A 16,915-nucleotide genomic window follows, 5' to 3' on the forward strand; every position below is an offset into this window, starting at 1 on the left:
CCTGCGGTAAGTTGTTGTAATCTATTTGCTAATACTTTATTTAAAATTTTTGCACCTATATTCATCAAGGAAATTGGTCTATAATTTTCTTTTTCTGTTTAGACTTTACCTGGTTTAGGTATCAGCACCATATGTGTATCATAAAAAGAATTTGGTAAGACTTCTTCTTCACATATTTTTCCAAATAGTCTATATAGTATTGGAATTAATTGTTCTTTAAATGTTTGATAGAATTAGCTTGTAAATCTATCTGTCCCTGGAGATTTTTTCCAAGAGAGTTCACCAATGGCTTGTTAAATGTATTTTTCTGAAATGGGGTTATTTATTTTACTTCTTCTTCTGTTAATCTGGGCCATTCATATTTTTTGTGAATTTTCATCCATTTCACTAAGATTGTTAAATTTATTGGCATACAGTTGTGCAAAATAGTTCGTGACTATTGTTTTAATTTCCTCTTCCTTGATGGTTGATTCACTCTTGTCATTTTTGATACTGATAATTTGGTTTTCTTCTTTCTTTTTTAAAATTAAATTAACCAAAGGTTTATCTATTTTATTGCTTTTTTTATAAAACCAGCTCAGTTTTATTTATTAGTTGAATAGTTTTCTTAATTTCAATTTTATTAACCTCACCTTTGGTTTTCAGTATTTCTAATTTGGTGTTTAATTGAGGATTTTTAATTTTTTCTTTTTCTAGTTTTTTTTTCTTAGTTGTATGCCAAATTCATTGATTTCTTCTTTCATTATTTTATTCATGTAAGCATTTAGACATATAAAACTTCCCTTAAGAACTGCTTTCCCTGCATTCCATAAGTTTTGGTATGTTGTCTCATTATTGTCATTCTCTTGCATAATGTTATTTATTGTTTCTATGATTTGTTGTTTAATCCAGTCATTTTTTTAGGATTAGATTACTTAGTTTGCAATTAATTTTTGGTCTATCCTTCTGTTGCCCTTTATTACATAAAATTTTTATTGCATCATGGTCTGAAAAGGATGCACTTAATATTTCTGCTTTTCTGCATTGGATTGTGAGGTCTTTATGCCATAGTACATGGTCAATTTTTGTGTATGTGCCATGTACCATGGAGAAAAAAAACAAGTATATTCCTTTTTATCCCCATTCAACTTTTTCTAGAGATCTACCATATATAACTTTTCTAATATTTTATTCATCTCCTTAACTTCTTTCTTGTTTATTTTGCAGTTAGATTTATCTAGTTCAGAGAGGAGGAGGTTGAGGTCCACCACTAGTATAGTTTTGCTGTCTATTTCTTCCTGTAACTCCCTGAACTTCTCCTCTAAGAATTTAGATGCTATACCGTTTGGAGCATATATGTTTAGTAATGACATTGCTTCATTGTCTATGGTGCCTTTTAGCAGGATGTAGTTTCCTTCCTTATCTCTTTTGATAAGATCTATTTTTGCTTTTTTTTTTTTGTCTGAGATTAGGATTGCTACCCCTGGGTTTTTTTTAATTTTTTTTACTTCCACTGAAGCATAATATATTCTACTCCAGCCTTTTACCTTTACCTGCATGCGTTCCTCTGTTTCAAATGTGTTTCCTGTAAACAATATATTGTAAGATTATGGTTTTTAATCCATTCTACTATCTGCTTCCATTTTATGACAGACTTAAGCCCATTCACATTCACAGTTATGATTACTATCTGTGTCTTTCTCTCCAATCTATTTCCCTGCCCATTTATGATTTTCTTTCTCCTTTCTCTCTTTCCCTCCTCACTAGTGTTTTGCTTTGGACCACCACCTCCCTCAGTCCAGCCTTGTGCAGTCCTGCCTCCCTTCTATTAGCCCCCACTCTTTTCTTCCCCTTTACTCTTACTACTTCTTCCCTTCCTTCTATCCCTCCTTCCTTTTATTTCCTCTTTTCCCTCCTACTGCTTATAGGGCAATTTCAATTTCTATGTCTAACTGATTGTGTTATTCCTTCCTTGAGCCAAATCTGATGGGAGTAAGGTTCAGACAATGCTCTTCTCCGTTTCTTTTTTCCCTCTACTGTAATAAGTTTTTGTGCCTTTTCCTGCGATGTAGCTTACCCTTGTCTGTCTCCTCCTTTCCTTTTTGCCCAGTACATTTCCTTAGGTAGATCAGATAAATCCATTTACTTAGATCCATTTAACCCACTTGATTAGATTTTTTTATCATTACATCAAAGTCAGCTTATGCCCCCCTCTACATATACCCCTTTAACATGGTGCAATAATTTTCAAGAGTTATAAGTGTCATCTTCCCTTATAGGAATGTAAACAGTTTGCCCTTATTAATAATATGTTGTTATTGTTGCAGTTGTTGTTGATTTCTGTCCCATTTACCTTTTTATGTCATTCTTTTTTGGGGGGGGGTTTAAATGCATTTTATTTAGACAACCTACATGACATGTTTTTAAAAAACAATGCCTCCACTCCAAATAAATCAAGGTGAAAAATAAATGAATAAAGCTCAAGATGACATCAGTCCAAGTTTGTCCAAGTCCTGTTGTTGTGTAGATGACAAAAAACAGCAGCCAGTTATATGACAGGTAATTCAAAGTAATCAGCTGAATTTGTTAACATTTCTCCATTTGTAAACCATCCTTAAAGAAAATCATATATGGAGTCACACCATCCTCACGGAAGTCCAAGAGAGTTACCATGCCATCTGGATTCATGTTTTTGCCTATGAAGAACCGATAGTTTTTAAAATTAGCAAGGATGTGTTTGATTTGTTCTGTAGCTCCCATCATAAAAGGTTTTACTCTATCTGGCTTGTGTTCTTCAAGTCTGCCTTTGATGGATTTCATGTATTCTTTGATGTACTTTCTGTAGGATTTTTTTGTGAAACTAGTTTCTTGCAGATGATGGTTCATTACTATGTCAACTCCAGTGATTACAGTGGCATCTGCCCACAGGACCTTCAGCAGAGGCATTTCCACTGACGAGTGAATCATCAACGGTACCCTCTGCTTACTGACCATCTTCCCCTCCACCTCCAGGCACAGCCCTTTAGTGATCTCTCGGGATCTTTTAAATGTTGGAGAACATCTCATCATGGCTGATGAGGTCCTGGTAAATGATCGTGGTGGGAGAAGGAGGGTGGTGGCGGCGGCACTAGCACTGCGGGCCCCGGAGCTCAGTGTGAGCTTGATGAAGCCAGAGCATTGCTTGGGTCAGGGGTGAGGGGGAGCTGGTGAAAAAGCTTATGTCCTTTTTGAGTCTTGTATTTGAAGATAAAATTTTCTGTTGAGCTGTGGTGTTTTTACCAGGAAGGTTTGGAAGTCCCCTATTTTGTTGAATGTCTATCTCCTCCCCTGAAAAATTATGCTAATTTTTGCTGGGTAGTTGATCCTTGGTTGTAATCCAAACTCTTTTGCCTTATGGAATATCATATTCCACACCCTATGATATTTTAATGTAGAAGCTGCAAGGTCCTGTGTAATCCTGGCTGTGATTCCATGTTTAAATTGTTTCTTTCTGGCTGCTTGTAGTATTTTCTCTTTGACCTGGTGATTTTGGAATTTGGGTATTATATTCCTTGGCATTTTCATTTTGGGATCTCTTTCAAGAGGTGATCTGTGGATACTTTCTATGGCTATTTTACTCTCTGGTTCTAGGACCTCAGGGCAGTTTTCCTTGATGATTTCCTGAAAGATGTTGTCCAGGTTCCTTTTTTCATTGCGATTTTCAGGTAGATCAATAATCTTTAAACTGTCTCTCCTGGGTCTATTTTCCAGGTCACTTGTTATTTTTTTTTCATTCTTTTGTTTCTGTTTGACTGATTTTTGCTGTCTCATAGAGTCATTAGGTTCCACTTGCCCAATTCTAATTTTTAACAAATTGTTTTCTTTTATTAGATTTTTTACCCCTTTCCCCAGTTGGCCAATTGCATTTTTTAGGGACTTGTTTTCTTTAGTGTACTTTTTTTCCATTTGGTCAATTGCATTTTTTAGGGACTTGTTTTCTTCAGTGTACCTTTTTTTTTTCTAGTTGGCCAATTGTATTTTTTAAGGACTTGTTTTCTACAGTGAATTTTTGTCCTTCTTTTTCCAGACTATTGACTCTCTCTTGCATACCTCTCATTTCTGTTCCCAATTTTTCTTCTAACTCTCTTATTTACCTTTTAAAATCCTTCTTGAGATCTTCCAAGAAGGCTTTTTTGCCTTCAGACCAGTTCATATTATCTTTTGAGGTTCCAGATGTGGGTTTGTTGACAATGTTGTCCTCTTCAAAGTTTCTGTCTTGATCTTCACTGTTCCCACAGAATCTATTGTACATTTCTTTTTGCTCATGGTGTTTGCTTATTTCCTGGCCTTTAAAGAGATTGAGCTCTCCTGATGAGGAGCTGGGGGCATTGACCCAAGCTTCTTGGGAGCTTGGCACCTGGTCACTGACTTTGCTTGCTGGGGCCTCACCTGCTGGCAGTTAGAGGCTGTTGGGTTCTGGCAGGTTACCTGATGTAGGGCTGGAATCAACAACATTAGAACTCTAGGGGTAAGATTGGGGAGTCTGTCTCCTGGAGGTTGCCTGCTCACCTGGGCCTTTCCTTCCTTTCACTTTCTTTGGCTCCTTTCAGATGGTTGTTTTGCTGCTGTAGGAAATTTCTTTGCCTAGAGCTTTACCCCTTGGAACACTTCCCAGAGGTTTGCTGAGGCACTGGGAGCCTTGGCTGCTGTAGAACCCTGAGGTATGTGGTGATTTTCTGAGCTAGTTTCCACTGGTTCCCCTGCCCATACTGAGGCACTCATGGGTCCTGGTATTGGTGTTTGCCTGCTCCACTACCTGGGGTTCAGGATCTCCCCCTGGTATGCTGACCTGGGGCTTTCTGCTAGCTTGCTGTGTTCTGTACTGCTCCCCTTCTCCCAGGGTAAGAGGGCCTTTTCCATTAATCCCTCAAGCTACTTGGGCTACCAGACTGCTCTACCCTGTCTTTCTTCTGGTTCAGCTCTTCCAGGGTTTTTCCTGTGGTGATATTTTCTGGGCTTTCAGAAGGTAATAAGGGATGGGAAGAGCAACTTACCTCTTATTCTGCCATCTTAGTTCCCAGAAGCAGAACTCCATGCTTCAGGATTTTTAGAACTGCTGTTTTTAGAACTAGTTCTGGAGGTTTGGAAGTTTTAGGTGCTTCTAAGGTGGTTTTGTCTGGGAAGAGTTGTGGTAACTTGTTTATTGGTATGTATTTTGGTCCTTACCTAAGAAGAAATTTTTTATCCCTTGGGATTACAATAGGTGCAGTAGTTGTTATTGTCCCATCAAGGCTTCCAGTTCCTTTTGCAAGGAAAATGTTCTTCCCTGCTATTGAACTATGACCCAGAAGTAGGTATAGATAATGGAGTTTCTAAATAGTTTCTCCTCAGGGATTCAACTCATTCTTGACTGAAGTACTTCTCCCTGCCTTTGAACTATGACCCAGAAGCACATATAGGTAATGGAGTCACCAAACAACATTATGTTCTGCATCCAGTGATAGCTCAAGGATCTTTTATAGTCTTTTTCTTACCATTTGCCAGGTCCCTTTACCATCTCTGGCTTGGGACCTCCTGAAGCTGCTGGTACTTCCATCACCAACACCTAATTCTACCAGTGATGTTTCATTCATGTGGGCTCTGGGCCAGAATTCACCCCTATGTTACAGATCTCTCTTTCTGAACTCCTAAGTTGTCTTGGGCTGAAAGAATGTCTTGTTCTTAGTTCCAGAATTTGATTTAAGGCATTATTTTAAAGTTATTTTGAGGGGAAAGTTGAAAGAGCTCAGCTAAGCGCTTTCTCTATCCTGCCATCTTGATTCTGCCTCCAGAAGTCTCATATCTTATTCCTAAATACTATTATTTGTTTTATAAATTTGGATATTTAACTATATTTGTTGAAATTGAAATTAAACAGGTGAATCTTTCAAATAATGACATGAATTCATGATTTCATCCATTTGACATTCTCTCCAAATATCATTTAATAAATCACAATGCATTTATTAAGCATCTCAACATTAATTAGATGGTTCATTCTTAGAGATTGTTAAAAGACTCAGGTACTATATTAGACATTAAGGATTACATATACAGACACACTTACACTTATATATAATAATAATATAAGCATAATAATATTCTTAATATAAGTATACATGTATACATACAAATACATATTCACATAGACATGCACATACATAGATACACACATACAAACACATGTGCACATGTGTATATGTATTGTGTATGTATATACACACTCATACATACATGTGTACTTACATATATACCACAAGGAATTTTCAGTTTGTTAGGGGAGAATATATACATATAAATGAGCATATGTAGAACATATAGAAAGTAGGTTCAAGTTCATTGGAGACTGGAGAGCACTAGGGGTTGGGGGATTAGAAAGAGCCTCCTGCAGAAATGGGTGCTTGATCTAAGTCTGGAAAAAAGTCAATGGATTCTAAGAAGCAGATGTGAGAGGAGAATGTTTTCAAGGCATAAGGGAGGGTCACTCAGTATAAAGGGACATAAGCAATTGCATTTGAGTAATAAGAAGGAGAACTTGACTGTACTATATTTCGCAGGAAGTAAAGAACTACCTATCAAAATATTGCTTTCTAAAAAGGTTCCTCAGTCCTTTGATATATCTAATTCTGTTCTGCTAGACAACTTTTTAAAACATCATGGCCCCAGTTTTAGGGCAGGAGTTGGTTAAATTTCTTACTTTATTTCATACACATTGCTTTCTATGAAGAGCCCCCTTGACGTTAAATTTTCAATGATGGATTTCATGCCAAAAGTGAATTGTTGAGAAAAAATTCATTGCATTTTCATCCAAATTTTGAGTTACCAGAGTTGAATTAAATATATATTTTGTAGTGACATTTTTTCTAGAAGTCCACTATTCTACCATCATTTAAAATCATCTGCCTGACATCAGCATTACTTTGAGAGAAACTAAAAACTTGAGAAATTTGAGGAATATAGAGGAAACAAACCGAGACCAATTTATATTACCCACATTGTGTGGTGATTTTTTTCATTTTTCAGAAAGATAAGCTTTTAACATCCTCACTGACCTTCATAGATCATAAGAACATAGGTTTAGAGTTGAAAGGATCCTTAGAGATGATCTTGCCCAACCTTCTCATTTTAAAGAAGGCATTGGCACAGTGGGCTTAAGTAACTTGACCTAGGTCATATAGGTAGCAAGAAATAGAACCTAGGTTCTCTGCCTCCAAGCTCAGCATCCTTTCTCAACTGTGTCATGTTGTTAGGAGATTTTTGAAAAAGAGAAGAAGATAAAAAATATTTCTTTCATACTGGTCCAATTTATGGTCATTTGTCAATATTCTTATGGAGTATGCCTCCAAGAACCAAATGTAGTTGTTTAAAATGCTATGGGTTTGAAGGCCACATAAGCAAACCAGATGTATTCTATCCTATCACATGACAATATGGTTGGTCAGTGGATAGAGCACAAGTCCTGGAGTCAGAAAGATGTAAGTGAAAATCCAGTGTCAGCCACTGTCTGTATGATTCTAGGCAAGTCACTTAATCTATGCCTTCCTCAGTTTTCTCATCTATAAAATGGGAATAAAAGCACCTCCTTCCAGGATTGTTGTGAGAATAATATAAGATTAAAGATACTAAAAATTCTTTGAAAACTTTAAGGTGCTATATAAGTTATAGCTGTTGTCATGATCACCACCACCATCATCATCATTAGAAAAATCCTACGCTTATCAACACTGAGATAGTCATATTGTAGCAGACAGGAAGTAGTTCTGGCCTTTAAAGAGATTGAGCTCTCCTTCACTTGTTCCCTCTGTGGATTAGGGCAAGTCATGAAAAAATGAGATATTAATTATAAAGTCCTTATCACAGTGCCTAGAACATAGTAGTTTTATTTCTTTCCCCATTTTACATCACTTAGCCTCAATTTCCTCATGTGATTCTTCCCCTCTTCAGGGTGCAATTCTCTCTTCATTAAAGTAATGGGAATGTCCTTATGATCTCTGAGTTTCTTCAAGTTCTAGATTGAGTTGTTCTAATCTGTTTCAGTACTTCTAGAGTCTGTCTTCTTTGTTGTGGATGCCCTGTTTTACAGATGTGGATTGTAACCACTAATCAGCTTAGCAGTGTTAAAGAGTTCACTCTGTGCTCTTCTTTTTCTTCATTAGTGACAACCTCTGCCATCATGAAGCTTATATTTTATTGGGAAATATAAGAAATAGAGAACTGGAAATCTGGAAGAAGGTTATCATTCCAGATTTATGGTTTGGAAGTGATTGCCAAGAAATGGCAAATAAAGGTTTGGTTTTGGGCAAGACAAGATTAAAAATCACATATTAATGTTCATGGTGTCAGAGTTCAAGGTTTCAGTGCAATAGGTCTGAGAAGAATAAGGACAATGGCTTGAATACAGTTGACATGATTAGCAAATGATGGTTAGGACCACAGGCTCGGCCAAGATAAAAATGCTAAAAAGTGCTATCATAGCAACGGCCAGTTTTGCACAAATTTTAAGACATTCCCAAAACTTCACCTTCATGATCTTACCTACTTCTCACAAAAGCTCTCTGATAGAAGTATTAATGATGACCATTTGTTAGCCCCTACTCAAAATTGAAGTGAAAATGGATACAGAACCCAAATGCATTTTCTGTAGGCTGACTTATAAGAATAGCTTTAAAGACATTAGACATCATCTCAGGTCACGTAAACAATTGCTTATAACTGATAATTACACTGTTAAGTGGAGGCCAAAAAAAGAATACCTATGCATGTATTTATGTTCTAAGAAATCAAAGGAATCCTGTACTAAACTTTGGAAATACTTAAAAAATAAAACACTTATTAAACCCTTACTAAATTTTTGGCAATGTCCTAAGTTTTGGGGATACAGACTGGAGAAAAGCAATAGCTCATAAATTTGAGAAGATAGACAAGACATATAAAAGTAACTGACTAGTAAAGCTGCCTAGTTGACATTGGACAATTGCCTTAATATTGTTGACTCTCTGTGGACCATATATGAAGTGAAGCGGTTCAATTAGCTTGTAGACAAATTTCCTTCTTGATATATGATTTCATGATCTTCTGAACTCAAATACAATTACAATATGATAAATATATTTCAAAAGTCAAGGAAGAGAGGGATGGGATAATGAAGAGAGAAAAGTCTCTTTGTTTTCCTTTTTTATTGTTGCAGAGGATAGAACCAATGAAAACTTCATGGAAGAGGGGTCAACTGATACAGATATTAAAGGAAAATATGATTGTAAAATGTAGAACTTTGGAAGGGTTGTATTCTAGGTTTTTATAGATCAAACTATTTAATCTGACAATTGAGATGTCATTGGTGGTTTCAGAAAAAGCGATTTAGAGAAATTGGACTGAATTGGACTGAATTGAACTATAAGAGAATGAAATAAATAAGATTATTTTCCTGGTTTAAATCTTCATTTTCAACATATCCTAGGATAGCAGGTAAATGAACTCATATTATTCAGGATGGTACTAGATATCTTGATTTTCATCAGCATGGGGAAATTTTCATTAAAAAAGTCTCTCATTGTCATTGATCATTAATCCTTATCTGGGAGGCAGCTAGGTGGCACAGTGGATTGAGCACCAGCTCTGGAAGCTCAGGAAGACCTGAGTTCAAATGTTACCTTAGACATTTGACACTTACTAGCTGTGTGACCCTGGGCAAGTCACTTTAGCCTACTGCCTAGGCAAAAAAACAAGCAAACAAACAAACAAAACCAATCCTTATCTGCTTGTTGTCTCTCCCATTGGACAGTGTGCCCTTTGAGAGCAGAACATCTGTTGTCTTTCTTTGTATCCTCCACACTTAACAGTACCTGTCGTGTAGTAGTAGTGTAATAAATACTTGCTTATTGACTGACTCTCCCCTTATTTAGAGTCTGAATATATCGCTTGAGTATTAAGAGATTAAGTGACTTCTCTCTAGTCACATGGTACCTAACAGAAGAAGATTTTGAAACTAGTTCTACATTGAAGGCCAATCTCTTATGGACTGTTCCTGCTGTTCTTCAGATGGAAGGAAGAAAAAAGACTCTCTTTTACCAAGATCCTGTTTGCTTCTTAACAACGGATTTAAAGCTTATATTTTGTTTTTCAGTGGAACGGTGATGCTGAACAACTTAACAAGTCTCCTAAAATCCATTTTTGCTTCATGGTTTTTCAAGAACTACAACTTAGAAATCTATCATTGAAAACCCTTCATGCTACTTTAGGCACTACAGCCAGCCGGCAAATAGAAAGTGAATCTGCATTCAAAGCAAGAGGCCGTGTTCTCACCTCGCATGGGCTGTATAATCTACTCTTCGTAAAGTAGCACAGCATTAAAACCAAAATGCTCAGAAGAAAGACTATGCCTTCCTTATTGTTTACTGACATTCTTTGCACAGGAGATCTAAAATAAGAATAATGCAGGACAAAAAAGCAATTATCATCATTTCATGAATCTTGATCACCCAGTGGGTATAGAATATACCAAAATGATTTTTAGGAGACATACCTTTTATCATTCTTGAAATTCTCAAAAGAAAATTACCTCAAATGATCAGGCAAAATTTTTTTCTGTCATCTTTACTGCTGGACAACCATGAACAGCTAAATATATTCATCTACATCAAATTAGTATGTTCATGGCAGATTTAATTTTAAATCAGTTGGACCCATGGAGCTTCAAGACAGCCTATGTATTTTAAGAAAAGTAAAAGTATAATCAAATTTCAAACAAGAGTTTGAGAACAATGAATGGAAACATTAATTAGAGCACAGAATACCTTGACTAATGTCATACAACTCAACAAATGTTTATTGAGCAGTTCTTATGCATAAGGCTCTGGGCAATAAAACTGGGCCCTAGGGCAATAAAACTGGTGAGAAAGGACTGGGTCAATTACCATGTCTGTAAAATGGGGCAATAATAGCACTTACTTCACAATGCTATTATGCAGATCAAATCAGATAACACATATAAAGTGCTTACAACCCTTAAACCTGAAGCATTGTAATATTGATAATGATAATAATAATCAAAATTACTAGTATTAATATCATTATTCTTCTTATACTTACTAACTGTGTGATCATGAGCAACTCAGTGGATCTTAGATCCAGAACAGCTAGAACGGCACTCAGAGACTCTGTAGTACAACATCCTCATTTTATATATGAGGAAAGTCACCTCAGAGAAGTGAAGTGACTGGCCAGAGTCAGAAAATTACAAAGCTTCAGAGAGAGTATCTGAACCCAGGACTCTGACGTGAAAGCCAATGCTCTTTCCACTGTATCAAGCTTTTTACAAACTAAAATGGAGACAAATTATGTGAAGTACTCTGCAGAGACTCAAATGAGACAATTCATATAAAATGCTCGGAAAAAGAAAATTGAAAAGCCTTAATTATCATCACAATTCTAGACTGAATTCTGAGCTCCATTTTTAGATCATGAGTTTTTATATATGTCTGCAGGAAGATCTCCATATGTGGTCAAATATTAAATGCAAATTTAATGAAGAAACAATAGAGAGCATCCATTAGCATATATGTTTTGGAAAGATAATATGCAAGGATGATAGGCTGGACCCAGAATTGAACCACAGGAAGAAATTAAGCAAGGTAATTTTGGTAAATTGAGCATTTCTCCAATGGACCTAAACCTTGTCCCTAAAACAAGTTCATCCGTTCAAATGTTATATCCTTACTAAAACAATCTATGGATACAAACCTTTTGTGCAGAATTCAAACTGGATGTCAGCTGCAAAAAAATTGTCACCAGAGTTACACAAGATTAGAAGACAAGATGGACAATGGAAAGAGAGAGGATTGACTGATGAACAATCCATGAGTTCTAATGACTTTAATCCATTGTTAAGAGAATTAGTGTAAGTCCTCACATTGGACAAATCCTGTACAAAGGACCCCTAAGAGGATAAGACAAGAGTCTTTACAGTCTACATTATTATAGAGAATATTCAAATCAAGGAGATCACGTATATTTGGGCACATAGGCATCCACTATAGTTTTTAGATAAAAAACAAATTGGTGAATATTATTATAACAACCCCCAATAAGAAGAAGTCTTTAAGAAAAACTGAGCTAGAGATTTGAATCTCCAATGTGAATTCACAAGTATGCCTTTGAATGTATTCCAGTATCCAAGAATCCATTTCTGCAACATGAAGGCAAAGAGCCCTTGCCACATTGACACAACTAAAAATGAAATGTGGATGCTGATTATTTTGTCTACGATTACTACTACTATTATGTCAAAGTTGCTTACCAGAAAACTGCAGAGCATAAACTGGATCAGATGAAAATGTAATGAGGGAATGCTTAGCAAAATAAATAAAAATACAATAAAGCATAGGTAACGTGAATTTGTGCTTTTCTAAGTTAATATGTGGCCAACAAGGATCTGTTTCTATTTGAGTCGAATATCACTGAAGCAGTATTGAAGAGTTATTTGACTTTTCTTATAAGAAAGTATGAGTTTCCTTGAAATGAAGGGATTGGCAAAAATAGACTCCTGATCCTTTCTTAAGGTAGAGCTATGATCCTATAACTTGCCCGAGGTACAGTTCTTGAAATGAATTAATGGACCAGTGCACCTGCTGCTATTAAAACAAATTCAAATGAAGTTCTGTAGATTCAGTGGGATGGATCAATGGTCAGATCAGGAAATTCAAGGGATTTTTATAGATGAGAATGTCTATGTATTTCACATATAGTGGTGTAGAATTTACTTGGCCTGCATTCACACACCACTTCATTTCTTCCCTTTGAAAAGCAGTGACTACAAGGCAACATTTTTTTTTCTTCAATTTCCAAGTCAAGATTACATATTGAGACTGGAGCACATAATTCTGGGTGGGATAGATCTATTTTAAGGAAGATAATGAATCAAAGGGCCTGATTCATTTTACAAAATACCAGAGAGAAACATTTATCTGGGTATGTCTTCCTGACTGGTGAAATGAATCTAAATGCTAACTTTATGATATTTAGATCAGATATAAAGACTATCTGTGAAACATTCTTTTTATGACTTCAGATCGTTGAAAACTGATTCCCTACATAACCAGTTGTATAAAATGCCTCTCACCCCAAAAGAGTGCCCTGGTAAAGATGCACTGGGGATTTGGTCATGAATATTTTAAATACCCCTGTCTTTTCCTAATTTTCTCTTCTTCGCATGTGATATAAATGATACATTAAAGTGCCCATTCTCAAGTAGATTAGACTTTCTTCTAAGAGAGAGACTTCATTTATCTTGATGATCTAGCTATCTTCTCTGATCAAGCTGCACATGCTTGGATCCTCTCCTGACCCCTACCTCAGAGGACAAATGCCCTTCCTCAACATCCTACTATCTCTTCACTACTTCCAGGTCTGGCTGGGGAATTTCACCCTTTTTAATGCCTCCTCAGGGCATTAGAAAAAAAAACTGATGTATTAAATTTACAGTCCAATGACTCAGAAAGATGTTAAAGCAAGAAGGAGATGGAATATTTGACCCTTCTCCAGATTTATTTAGGAAATTTAGTTTCCCTCCTCAATAGCAAGAACAAACAATTTTAAGGATAGTACTACCTTCACCAAGTGAGGTGGGAGCTTTCTTCTATTTTAAATCATGTAGTTCAACTTTTCTTTGGTTACTTCTTTTCTTTTTCCTGCTATTCTAAGTATGAAATGGTGGATATATCAAAGGCCTTCCATTGAGAGATGTCAGGGTCTTCCTTTGACAGACTCTGAAACTTACTACCTGTATGATCCTGGAGAGGTCATTTAAACTCTGTGTGCTCAGTTTGTGAATCTGTGAGTAATAACATATCAAGAGTTGTTTATAGTACTACAAGATCACAGATTTAGAGCTGAAAGATACCTTAAATGTCATTGAGTCTAATTCTTTCATTTTACTGATGAGAAAAGTGAAAGATCTGAGATGTGCAATGACATGACCAGATGACACATTAAATGTCTGAGGCAAGATTTGAACCCTGGTCTTTGTGACTCCAATTAGTTCTCTATCCACTTCTCAACATCTTTTTTTTCTTCCATGTCCTCAAACATGACACCTTCTGATATGCTATCAGACCTACTATGTAAGAATTATGGGGCTTAAATGAGATAACTTCTATAAAGAATTTTGCGACTATTGGAAGTTTTTTAAAGGAAAGTAGGAGGTGTGGTTGATAATGCATTAGGCCTGGAGTCAGGATGACCTGAATTCAAGTCATGTTTCTGACACTAATTATCCATGTAAGATCGCTCAGACAGTGGGTCTGGTTCTCTGAGTTCTTTGTCTTTCCATTTTCTCTTTAATGTGGGAATAATAATAACATTTACTTCCCAGGATTGCTTTGAAGATCAACAGATGTAATATTTTTAAATCATTTTGCTAATCTTAAAGCTCTATATAAATATTAACTGGTATCAGACACTACAGTTACTATAATCTGTCCTTACAGAATCCTTTGCACATCATAGATGTCAAAATGTATATACTGACCACATATATTAATGCATGGGGACAAATGATAAAAGAGAAGGAATTCAATGTGAAATAATTCTAATTTAATCTTCATAATTTCTGTATGGGATGTAGTTAATCCTATATCTTTATTATACTACTCTATCAACCAATGACCCTATGTCAGATTGTATGGTGATCCAAATGAGCTATGAGGGTGTTTTTCAAAAAATTTGTAAGCAGATGTAGACTTCTGGGAGCCAAGATAGAGGAGTGAGCAGTAAACCATTACAACTGTCTCATACTCACCACCGAACAATCATAAAATAGAGCCCCAAAACAAATACTGGAATAGCAGAACCAGCAAAAAGACAGAGTGAAGCAGTCTTTTAGCTCAAGAAACTTAAGGGATTATCAAGAAAGATCTATCTCACTTGGGTGAAAGGGGAACATAGCCCAGCATGGGAAGTGTCCCAACAAGCCAGCAGTGAGCCCCACCTCAGCAAACCAGCAGGAAATCCTGAACCCCAGTGTGGTGGAGCAGGCAAATGCCAGCACCAGGACCTCTCCCCGCCATGTGCCTTAGTATAGCCAGGGGAACCAGCAGACTCCAGCTCTGAGAATCACCAGGTGCTTCAGTGTAACCCTGGGCAGGCAGAAGTTTTGCAGCCCCTATAACTCCACATGCCTAGGTGCAGTCCCAGGTGGGGAGGTGTCCTACAACAGCTGGATCTCCATGTGCTTCAGTACCACTCAGGGCAGACAGGCAGCTTTGGGCATCTGGTCCTCCACTTACTTCATCACAACCCCAGGCAAATAGATAGATGCCTTCCCTATGGGTGCCTAAGCAAAAAGACAGCTGCCAGCCAGAACCTGCCCACCATGCTTCAGTGTATCCTCAGGCAAACAGGCATGACTGCCATGTGTTCAATGTAGCCACTGGAAAATGCAGAAATACCCCACAGGGCCTCAGCACATGGCAGACACCACCACTAGAACCCCAGCAATGCACCAGGTAAGTTGCCAGACCCCCACAGCCCCTAGTAGCACCAGCCAACCCCCATCCTATGCCCACAGTGCAGCACCAGACACAAGAGTCCTTCACGGGCCTCAGGGCAGCATCAGTGTGGCTCTGGGTAAACATCCAGAGCCTGAAGCCACTACCATAAGAAGCCAGAGATGTTGCCTCTGCCATCCTGGGAATAAAATTTTAAAAGAAAGGGAAAAGTCCAAAAACTTAAAAAAAAGATTGTGAAGAAAACAAAAATAAAAAAAAAAACAAATGGATATGACAATAGAAAGTTAGTATGGTGACAGGGAAGATCAAGACACAAACTCAGAAGAGGACAACAATGAAAACACCTATGTGCAAAACTCCAAAGAAAAAGGGGAAGTGGTCTCAAGTCCAGAAAGATATCATGGAAGAACTCAAAAGGGAGTTTAAAATCATATAAGAGAGACAGAAGAAAAATGGGGAAAAGAAATGAGAGGGACGTGAGAGAATTATAGAAAAAAAAACTCAACAGTCTGGAAAACTGCTTCTAAATTAGAATTGGCCAAATGGAAAAGGAGATACAAAAATCCACTGAAGAAAACAGCTCCTTAAAGAGTACAATTGGTCAAATGGAAAAGAAAGTATAAAAGCTAATTGAGGAAAACAATACCTTAAAAATTGGAATTGGGCAAGTTGAAGCTAATGACTCTGTAAGACATCATGAATCAATCAAAAAAATTCAGAAGAATGAAAAAAATGGAAGAAAATGTGAAATACCTCATGGGAAAAACAACTAACATGGAAAATAGATCCAGGGGAGACAATATTAGAATCATTGAACTACCTGAAAACCATAATCAAAAGTAGGACATGGACAGCATCCTTCAAGAAACTATCAAGGAAAATTACCCTGATATTCTGGAATCAAGCAGCAAAATAGGCCTTGTAAGAATCCACAAATCATCTCAGGAAAGAGATCCCAAAATAAAAACCCCCAGGAACATTATAGCCAAATTTCAGAACTATCAGGTCTAGGAAAAAAAAATACTACAAGTGGGCAGAAAGAAACAATACAAATGTTAGGAAGTCACAATCAGGATCACACAGGACCTGGCAGCTGCAACATTAAAGGATCAGAAGTCATGGGATATGATATTCTGGAGGGCAAAAGAGTTAGGACTGTACAACCAAGAATCACTTACCCAGCAAAATTAAGTCAAGGGGAAAATTGTCATTCTATGAAATAGAAGGATTTCAAGTCTTCATAAGGGGAAGACCAGAACTAAAGCAAAAATTTGACTTTCAATATCAAGACCCAAGAGAAGTATAAACAAATAAAAAAGGGAAAACATAAGGAATTCAATAGAGCTAAACTCTACATCCCTACATGGGAAGATGATACTTGTAACTGGTAAAAATTGTATCACTAACAGTACAAA

At 36.8% G+C, this 16,915-nt stretch overlaps 1 pseudogene; it reads right to left on the reverse strand.

Annotated features, from left to right (window-relative positions):
* Positions 1–2,543: 2,543 nt before the first annotated feature.
* Positions 2,544–15,677, reverse strand: LOC114026905 (annotated as a pseudogene).
* Positions 15,678–16,915: the final 1,238 nt, after the last annotated feature.

The sequence above is a fragment of the Vombatus ursinus genome, unplaced genomic scaffold (genome assembly GCF_900497805.2).
Source record: "Vombatus ursinus unplaced genomic scaffold, bare-nosed wombat genome assembly UNPS02014847.1, whole genome shotgun sequence".
Lineage (NCBI taxonomy): Eukaryota > Metazoa > Chordata > Mammalia > Diprotodontia > Vombatidae > Vombatus > Vombatus ursinus.